Source organism: Ips typographus, linkage group LG12 (genome assembly GCF_016097725.1).
Source record: "Ips typographus isolate SLU linkage group LG12, UJ_Ityp_2.0, whole genome shotgun sequence".
In the NCBI taxonomy this organism is placed as follows: domain Eukaryota; kingdom Metazoa; phylum Arthropoda; class Insecta; order Coleoptera; family Curculionidae; genus Ips; species Ips typographus.
In genome coordinates this window covers 6,799,198-6,809,514 of record NC_138433.1, presented here as the reverse complement: position 1 = coordinate 6,809,514, position 10,317 = coordinate 6,799,198, and the positions used below count along the sequence as shown (strand labels likewise).

Below are 10,317 nucleotides of genomic sequence, written 5' to 3'. Positions count from 1 at the left end.
GGCAGTTAGACAACCTGAGGCAGTAAGCCACGACTCGTTGGAGTCTACTGAAAGTCGAAAATCGAGTAAATAAGTTTTGCCAGAAACCGGCGAGTTGAGAGTCTTGGATACATGAAACGTGCGCGGCCACAATGGTTGTCTTTCTTTCTTCTGGTAAACTTAAATAGCAAGTTAACAGAATGAAGTTGGAAAAATCATCTAAGTTCAAGTTCGGATCTACTGGGAAATCAGGAACGTGCCACCAAAGATTAGAAATGAGAATATGCTGAGCATCAGTGCCTCTAGATAGAAGATCAGCAGAGTTGAGTTTATATGTGTGTCGCCAGTAAAAATTGTCAAGTCTTGGATGTGAGAAACCCTGTTTGACACAAACACAGACCATCGTGACGCATGAGATGCGATCCTGCAGACAGCTACCCTTGAGTCTGTTCATAAATAAACAGAGCTAAAACTAAATTGGTCTTCATAAATGTGCAGAACCTTATGGATCATCTTCGACAATAAAACCATAGCACACAATTCGAGGCGTGGCAAACTCACTGTTTACAGAGGGGCAACTCTGGATTTAGAAGTTACCAATGTTCATGAAACTGAACCGTCCTCGTAAACTGCGTTAGAGAAAATACAAGTACCATCGCCCTCAAATTTGCATCTGCAAATCCATACAATTGTAGATTGATGATGTGCATCTCAAAAAACAAATGACGAGGAATTTTTACATTTCGCAGGTATAAAATATCTTGAAAGAAGTGAGTCCACTTATTGGAGGTTTCTGGGTCAAGAAGGGTATCTAAATCGATTTTCTGGGGACATAATTCCTGCATGAGCATCTTACCAACAACTATAACTATAGCAATCAACCCCAACCCCAGCGGGTCAAACATTAAAACAGATTGTTTTAATAAAGAGATAGAGTTTGAAGTACTATTTGTGAAGATGCTTAGTTTCATTGAGGAGAGTAACGAGCTCCGTACACGAAACGAGAATGTCATCCATATACGTTTGAGATAATAGAGCATTAGAAGCAAATGGGTGTATTTTCATACTTGAAACTGCTAATTATTTTAATATACGAGTGGACAAATAAGGAGCACAGTTAGTTCCGTGACTGTCTAGTTAGATACAACAAATTGGTTCATTGGGAGAATCTCTCCATAATACGTTTTGAAGGAAAGTGTGCTTGGGATTTATCTTTATTTGTCTAAAAATGTTTAATTAATTTTTCAATGTCAACAGTCACAGCAAAGGGTTGAGGGCAGCAATGCGTTCTAAAACGGCAAAGTATATTGTATAAGTCCGGTTGGACTTGATACTTCTTAAGACAAATGTCGTTCAGTGAACTTCCCGCAAATGACTTACAAGAAGCATCAAAGACGTCCCTTAATTTTGTAGTCAAGTTTTCCTCTCGAATGACGCAATGGTGAGGCATGAAGTATTTTAGATTAATGTTGTAATTTTTCAAAGAGAGGGGACAAAGTGAGCATGCTGCAACAAAACATGTAACGGAGTTACTAATTTTTATTAATTTTATGTTGGATTATGCGTGACCTTTACTGCTGGGTGCTTGGCCGCGGCCGTCGTTACCGTCGGTTTTGTCGGGGCCGTTTGAAACCTCAGGTCACTTTAACCTCAGGAAATTTACGGGTTAAGTTAAACTTGTTACGGTTCAATTCTTCTTTAGGAAACTTTTTTTGTTTGGGGAGGATTTGAGGGGAAACGGCGAAAAGTGCCTTAAGGCCTACTCGCCGGACCTTTTAGGGTTCCCCCGCATAATTATTACTACTACTACTACCTTTTTGTTTTCATAATTTTACGGTTTATTCTATTTGTTTACTATTGAAGTTTGAGGTTAGGCCATTTCATTTTAAATTTTTATTAGTTTTGTTTTCCAACGCTCTCTTGACCAGTATCTTTAACTGCAGTAGTAAGCCAACTTAAAAGACTCTTTATTACTCACTTGTTGAGGATTTTGCCAGTTTTTAAGTGTTGTCGCTCTTGTCTTGCGAATTTGTAGTGCTTTCTTTTGTGGCGGGGGTAAATTTTCTTTTCTTTTTGGATCAAATGTTATCAATAAAATGTGCCCGCTCAGGATAGAGCCAGCTAATTTATTCGTGCCCAGAGGGGAGACCTACCCTTTTAAGATCAACAGTAGTATAGCTACAGGTAGTAGTATAGCTTTTTTGGGACTGCCAGGATCCTTATTCATTCATATCTTTGCTTTCTAACGGTACTTGGTTAGGGAAAAATGCCAGGGTTACGAAACTAAACCTATAGGGGCTAGACAACCGGGGCTGCTACCACCAAAATTACCTGAAACATGTACAAGTTCACGTGATCGCCATAAGTGCTTAATTTGGGGGCAAAGATACCTTTGCTGCAGAAGGGCTGATCACCTAGGAATCTAGGAAAAGTAATCAGGCAAGCCTATTGACCGATAATAAGTAATTATTACTGCCATCACAATTGATAGTAGTTTATACCTTTGATTGACATATTTTGACTTACTTTACATTATATTTTTCTACTTTTTGTTGATAACTTTAACTAGCTCTAATTAACTTAATTCGAATTTTATAAAATGTTTGATACTAAGTAAATCTACCACCGTCTTCAGAGAATCTAATAAAAACACAACGAGAGAACACAGAAAACAACAACTTATTAACTCCGAGAAGGGTTGTTTGTCAAAAAAAAATTTACAATAATTTTGACTTTTGTCATTCCAATATTCTAAAGGTTATCTAAAGGTTATTGTTGCTTTCCAGGCATTCCAGCTAAGGTTTCTGACTTGAATAAGAGGAGGGTGGCAAAAGCTGACTTAGGTTGAATATCTATACTTTCTGAACCTCTATACTTTCTGTAACAGCTAAGATGTTCTTGATTGACAATCAACAGTATATGCCTTTCCCGAACTTAATTCGGTGCGAGCCATCCACAGTTGCGATAAGGTTAAGATGCTGGACCTACTTGAAAAATTATAAATAGAAAAAGCTAAAAGGAGTTCTACCATCACCTGCGTAAACGAATTTTGAACCTCATTTAATTGACCTGGCCGATTATCTGCACTAGAATGTCTTGACAAAATATTTTGTGTTTTTACCATTCACCTTTTAACTTTACACATTGTTCGATCAGTACCATTTCAGATGTGCGTGTGATTGTGTCATCATTACGTAAGTTTTTACTGATGATATTTAATCGGTACGTGTTTCTCCTATTGTTTTAGTAGTCGCCTGAAGATGCCCTAACAGGCGAAACTCGAGTAATGGTTAATTACAAATCTTTTTAAGACTTCGTGTCACTCCGTTTGTATATACAACGAAGACTCTTCGAGCAACATGGACTACCGTTTTGAACTTACGGCTATATGTGCTCTCAAAAAAATAAAGCTTATCAACAGCTTCACTTTATGATCACGACCTTGAACTTCCAATAGAAAAGAAGAAACCTGTGTTAACGTAAAATAGTCAGACAGAAATTGTACAGTGTTTTGTTGTGTTTTTTTACTATAATTACGCTGTTGTTTTTTTAATATATATTTGTTTAAAATGTTGGTATACTCAAATCATGTCAACGATAGGAATCTGTTTATATATATTATTATTATATATGACACGAGTTGTATGTGGTAATTTATTGTAAGTAGATTTAAGAAATTTACTTAATAAAAGGAAGATTATACAAGACAATACATATAAAAGTGCCATCGCCTTATAAAGCAGCCAATGACTATTTAGGCCACTAAAGTCATTAGTAGAAAGACATTAATATATACTAACGTATATGTATAGACGTGCCTAGCCTGTACTGCAAGTTTCAGCAAAGATGAAGTCACATGCAAAACGACACTTCCCGCAGTTGTTACCCTTCTTAAATTTTGGACCGTGTAAGAGAGATAAAATATAACATTGTTGCCTATCTATAGTTTTTTATCTGTTTCTCTAACTGCGTTATAGATCATGATTTCTCAGGTTTCATCAAATTTTACAATCGCTAGTAAAGACGTGGCAATATTGCAAAGTTTTGCAGCGCTATAAATAGACGCACTGCGCTTGCTCCACCCATCCTTTATTTCTAGAAAACCGTAGTAACTCGGGGAGTGGTCTAGCAAACGCGACTTCCCGCAGCGTGCACCACTTCTATTTTTTTCAATAATAAATTCGGTCTGACTGCAATAGAATCTGAGCTAATGATGGTAAAGAGATTTTTGCGTTTTATGAACGACTAGGCACGTCTATATACGTTAGTATATATTAATGTCTTTGACTAAAGTGTATTTGCAAGTTTATTATATTGTCACGTTTAGGGGTGCGTAGTGAGGGATGGTAGAGAAACAAGTTTGGTCACAGGCAAGCCTCGTTTATTATAACAATGATTAGAATAAGGAATACAGTGGGGTTAATCTTACTCCCAGATTAGAAGGACCACTAGTGCCGTAATCACGGACGTCTTCATGGAAGTACGGGGAGGGAGAGTCTAGTTCAGCCCTTCAGCTACACCGTAAAGGGGGGCACGCAAGGTGTTCTTGTACGGTGTGACCAAAGGACCAAGTAGTCAACTGATAGGGTTAAGGGTTCTAACGGTCACTTCAAGTTGCGAGAGAACCCTTCTTTTTTCAGCCTGGGATCCTGAGAGGGTAGCGAGCCGACGTTAGGGAATGTTGCTCGCCGACCAACCCGGAGACCAGTGACCTCCCTCTGGGGATGACCCCAGAGTTCGGTGCCTTAGCCGAGCTACGGTGCATCTTTTATACTCGTCAGCGACCTCATTACGCTAACCTTGCTGACTATGGTGGTTATTGAGTGTGCACCGTCATATCATCTCTTGCCAAACTTGTTAATTTAAAAATAATTTTGAACTATTACCCACACAAAGCAAAGAAAATGAAATGGAAAACCAATAAAGATGCTTTATTAGAAGCTAGTGGTGATAGAAGTCGCACTATAACCTCAAATCAGTATCTGGTCAATACAGAAGTTTGCTTTCCATGCATTCCAGCTAAGTTTTTCAAGCAAACGTGATTTCTAACTAAGTTGTTGATAAAAACCATCAATAGATCATCTTCAGGCCCGCCGGTAAAACTTGAACACATTTGAAAGTGTTGATATTTTGGAAATGCTATAGAGGCCTTGAAAATGTTTGGCAAGAAGAATAAGGGTCTCAAGTACGAGTAACATTATAGAATCATATTAAAATTGAAGTTTATGAAAGAAAGTTTATACAGGGTGGTCCAGTTTTAAATGTCAATAATCCACTATCCGATAGCACCATAAAAAAATAAGTTGACATACACTATGTCATTTTGCTGTAAAAAGATACAATCCTCCAACTTTAGTTTAAAAAATCGCGTTTTTGCTGTAACTGTCAGACCGTTGAAGCAATTTTTATCAAATTTTGAACAAGTACTTATGAAATGAATGCTCATTATGTGATGTGAACGACGTTTTGTCAAACGTGTTAAGTGGCGTAGATACAGGAAGATTAATTTTTCCCACTCTATTTTCTACGATGACTGGATATTTGACAAAAATTACAGTTTTTTAGAAAGAGAGATGATGTATCTGCTGTAAAATTTTGATTCAAAATTCCGACGATTTTTTTTGCGAGATTACCGAGTTATTGCGTTTTCAAACCCAAGAAGAAAGGGATATCCGGGCAGCAAAAATTTGTAAAATTTCATTTTATAAAAATAAATCAGCAAGAAGTGGATTCTCTTTCAAAAAATAAGTTGACCTGTTTTTTGCCCTTTTGGTACAATTACCTAAAACCATCTTGGTTGTTAAAGCCATCTACAAAAAACCCTTCATTATAATCATTTATACCCTTTGAACGAAATCCAGAGGTATAAAAATTAATGTAGCTCAAAATAAGTGAACGAATTCTTTGGTATCTACACGGACAGCTTAGACCAAAGTTACTTTCGTCCAGTAATGAGTATCAGCTTTATAAGTACTTGAACCAAAGTTGATCTAAATTGCTTCTACGGTCTCAAAATTATGACAAAAAAACACGCGATTTTTGAAGCTGAACTTTGGAAGGCTGTATCTTCCTGGGAACGAGTTCTTTTAAAAAAGGACAACATGCATATATGCTTATTTATTGAAGGACGAACCACTGACAGTTCATTGATTATAAAACAAACTATACAATTTTTTCGAGCCCAGATATCAGTTTTCTTTTGGGTTTTTAAACGTAATAACTCAATTATCTCGTAGACGAAGTTTCAAATTAGAATGTTACAAGAAATGCTTCATTTTCCAACTTGAACCATAAATTTAAAAATTAGTGTCATTTTTTAAAAATGTCCAGTGACAGTAGAAAATAAGGCGGGAAAATGAAAATCATTTCCCTGTATCTACTCAACTGAACAATTTTGATAAACGTCATTACCATCACATAATGGGTATTAATTTCAATAGTGATTGTTCCAAATTTGATCAAAATTGCTCCAACGGTCTGACAATTATGACCAAAAAACTTTTTTAAGCTGAAATTTGGGAGACTGTATCTTTCTTAGGAAGCATTTTTTACAAAAATTACATAATGCATGTCAACTTATTTTTTTATGGGCTATCGAATGGTGAATTATTGACATTTAAAACTGGACCACCCTGTATTTAGGGAGGATTATTCCGAAAAGAACGAAAATTAGACTTGCTTTCGTAAACTGATTTGTGTCAAAAACTTATTACTTTGCTTGTCAGTGAACGGCTTTTCTACTCCAAATGCCCACTATGAATTCCTTAGAATGCCTTTTGGTATAAAAAGTGGACCAGCTATATTTCAGAGATTAATGAATAATATTTTAACTGGTTTACAAGGAAATCAATGTTTTGTCTATTTAGATAATTTAGTAATCGTAGGCTCAAACATATCTGACCATGAAGAAAAATTAAAATTAGTGTTCCAAAGATTATCAAATAACAATCTTAAATTGCAGCCTGATGCCTGAATGCGAATTTATGAAAAAAGAAATAATTTACTTGGGTCACAAAATGTCACAAAATGGAGTTGAGCCAGATTCTGCAAAAATTGAAAGTATTATCATGAAAGTATATCATGTGCTGTTTTCTCTATGAATATTCTGCCTCTAGACTTATACAACTACTCCATGTGTTTCTACACCTACTTCTCATACAAGGATATTTTGGATCCTTTTTGCTGTTGCGGTAAATATTATGTGAAATGATTAATAATTCCATTGTCAGTCAGTTTTCTCTGGCCGCGGTGTCGAAACAAAATTCTAAACTTTTGTACTTCCAACTTAATATGAATGGCAGAGACGTTAAGAAGACCAGTGTTAGAATAATGTAGTGTGATGCAAAAAGAATATGTGTATGTGTTAAAGCCGCTGCTTGGTATTACATTGCGTTAGACTGAAAATAATGGCAACATACACTGGTTGAAATACCACGTTTTTACTACAAGTTATCGTTCAACCTATTTTTAAAGAAGTATAGGCAGAACCTTATAATGAAAAAAACAGAAAAAATGGCCCTAGAAACGTCTTAAAAGCTTTATAAAATTATTTTTGTAATAAAATCATCTGTTTTGTTTAATCTCAATTACTTATTCTTTGACCAGATGATTCTGCTTGGTATGGTGATGATTATGGAGTACTTCTTTAGATTGCTTATATCAATGTTAAAACAGGACCTGTTTTTTCAACTTTCGTGACTGCACATAAAGTATCACTACTCCAAACATGTATACATCAAACACAGTATGCACATTGCCAGCTGTATGATACCAGTACTTTACTTTCTCTATAGCCAACGCAAGAACGTTGACAGCGACAGTCAATGACTAGTCTTTTGTTACTACCCCTTATGTCTGTCGAAACGACTATTTCTTCGGAGTCAGTAGGGTGCTGTGCCTCTCTGCTGTTTTCTCTATGAATGTTCTGACACTAGATTTATACTACTCCATGTGTTTCTACACCTACTTCTCATACAAAGCAATTTTGGATCATTTTTGATGTTGCGGTAAATGTTATGTGAAATGATGAAGAATTCCTTTGTCAGTTAGTTTTTGTGGCCGCGGTTTCGAAACAAAATTTTAAATTTTTGTACTTCCAACTTTAATATGAATGGCAGAGACGTTCAAAAGGCCAGTGTTAGAAGAATGCAGTGTGATGCAAAAAGAATATGTGTATGTGTTAAAGCCGCTGCTTCGTATTACATTGCGTTAAATTGTAAATTTTATATTGCATCGAGAGTAGCAATGATTGCAGTACCAGAACAAAAAAAAGCAAAACATTGATGAAAATGCTACTTATAAGGAGTACACATTTTCACAGGATGTGTATACTAGATGGAACGGTATTTTCTATATAATAGAAAGGATCTTGAAAGTTAACGATTCAATTGGGAGAGCAATATTAAATTTAAGAAAAGCACCTCAACCTCTCTCAGGTGATGCGTCAATTACCTGAATTTTATTGATGTTATATCGAGTTTTTTTATATTGACATTATTCTTTCTAGATATTGTCACGTTAAGGGTTGGTTGAGGGGGAAGAATACTCAGGTTTCCACAGGTAACCCACTCTTTATTACGTAATAGTGCCTTAATCTCTAGACGATAATCTTACCCCCAGATGGCTAAGATGGCGGGGATCATGACGTGGTCTGGCTTCTAGGCAAAGGTACACGGAGGGCAACGCTTTAGCGGTGGTGAATGAACCCTAGACTTAGGTCCGAGGGCATTCACCGAGCCGGCAAAGACGCGGAGAGCCTAACAAAGGGAGGTAAGCTGGAACGGCAACTCGTGCTGCGCGTCCACACTAATTCCTTTGTTAGGGCTGATCTAGGGTGTGGCACTTGGTCACCTACTGCTCCACTTTTAAGTTGCACAATAGGCGTACCCAGACTAACCCGGAGATCAGTCAGTGACCTCCCTCTGGGGAGACCCCAGAGTTCGGTAATCTGTACGTGCTTTTGGTGCAGTATTTATACCCACATCATGACCCCAATTCGCCAATATTGCTGACACAAACATTGTACTGGGGGAGACCGGGGCAACTTAAGTTAACGGCATCTAGTGTAATCTATGTTACATGCCCCTCCCCTAGAAAGTGTTCGCCCCGAACACTAAAAGCGAAACTTATACATAAAGTCTACATATACTAATGTTAATCTTAAATGCTATAGGGTGTATAAAGGTGGTGGAACGAGTCCTTTATTTCTTCACCAGATTACAATATAATAGCTTAATGTGGTAGAGATAGGGGTGTACTTTAAAATATCACAAATGTTACATTGGATCACCTTTCAACCTTGCTGTTGCGTCTATCTTATTGCCTTCCTTATTAAGCGAAATTCCGTAAATTGCTCATTGTACCCTTCTTTGGCACCATCGTCTAAGTGGAAACGCTTCACCTAGGCTTCATTTCATCGTAGTGCCCTCTCTTGGCACTGTATTCTCTAAGCGGCAAACTTCATCGCTTAGCTTCATTTCTTCATATTCTGTCCTTTTGCGTGCTCCTTTAGCACACCTATCCTTGGACATGTATATTTCTTCCTAAGTGACGTCAGCCCATTTGGAGATGCTTCTTCAGCTCGACTTATTAAAGACTTCGGGTGCACACGGGTGTAAGTAGAACCGTCGTGGCGGGACCCATCTGAAGATGTCGGCTTCTCCAAGGCATAAGGCTAGTTCGCTTTTCAACAAGGCTGTAGCAGTTGATCGATAGACGCAACAAGATTGCCAGGTTGACCCTAAAAAAAATAAAATAAGATTCCAATTATTACTTTGTTTGCCATACATCTCTTAAAACATAAATAAAATCATTATGTAAACCAGTACACTTTGTTGTTGTAACCTAGAACTTCATAATTGCACGAATTTGCTAGGTCATCACATACCTACACTTAGGTCAGGGATCGCGACACTGGCCTAGAAATCAGGATATTGTAAATAAATAATTGCGCTAACTATACACTTATTCTATGAAACATAATTAAGAAAATTTGCCTTTTACCATACCTAATATAATACCAAAATAATGTGCTGCTATGCACTAAAAATGTTTCGCTACGGTTGCCTTCTTAGAGCGTCCTACAGGCCCCTCTTGACATTGCCCTACTCAGTTCAAGCAACTGTGAACCTGCAGGCTAGCCCTTTTTCTTCCACAACCTATCATTGTGTTTGCGCTATGTCTCTTCCTTATCCTTCTGGCCCTTGTCTTAGCTTATCTTCTTCCACTTGAGCTTCTGTACCTTATTCGAAGCGGGCTGCCAGATTTTGGGGACCTAGAAGTGTACCGTCTTCAATCATTCCCTTTTTCTTTGTGCCCTTGTTTAGCGTCTGCGAGGGT

The 10,317-nt window shown here is 37.3% G+C and overlaps 1 long non-coding RNA gene across 1 annotated transcript; it reads left to right on the top strand.

The window, feature by feature from the left end:
• The first annotated feature begins 8,469 nt into the window (after nt 1-8,469).
• LOC145736399 (uncharacterized) lies at nt 8,470-9,935 on the top strand. The gene is made up of 2 exons (XR_014179924.1): nt 8,470-8,538; nt 8,599-9,935. It is a non-coding gene; the product is annotated as an uncharacterized LOC145736399 (long non-coding RNA).
• Nucleotides 9,936-10,317: the final 382 nt, after the last annotated feature.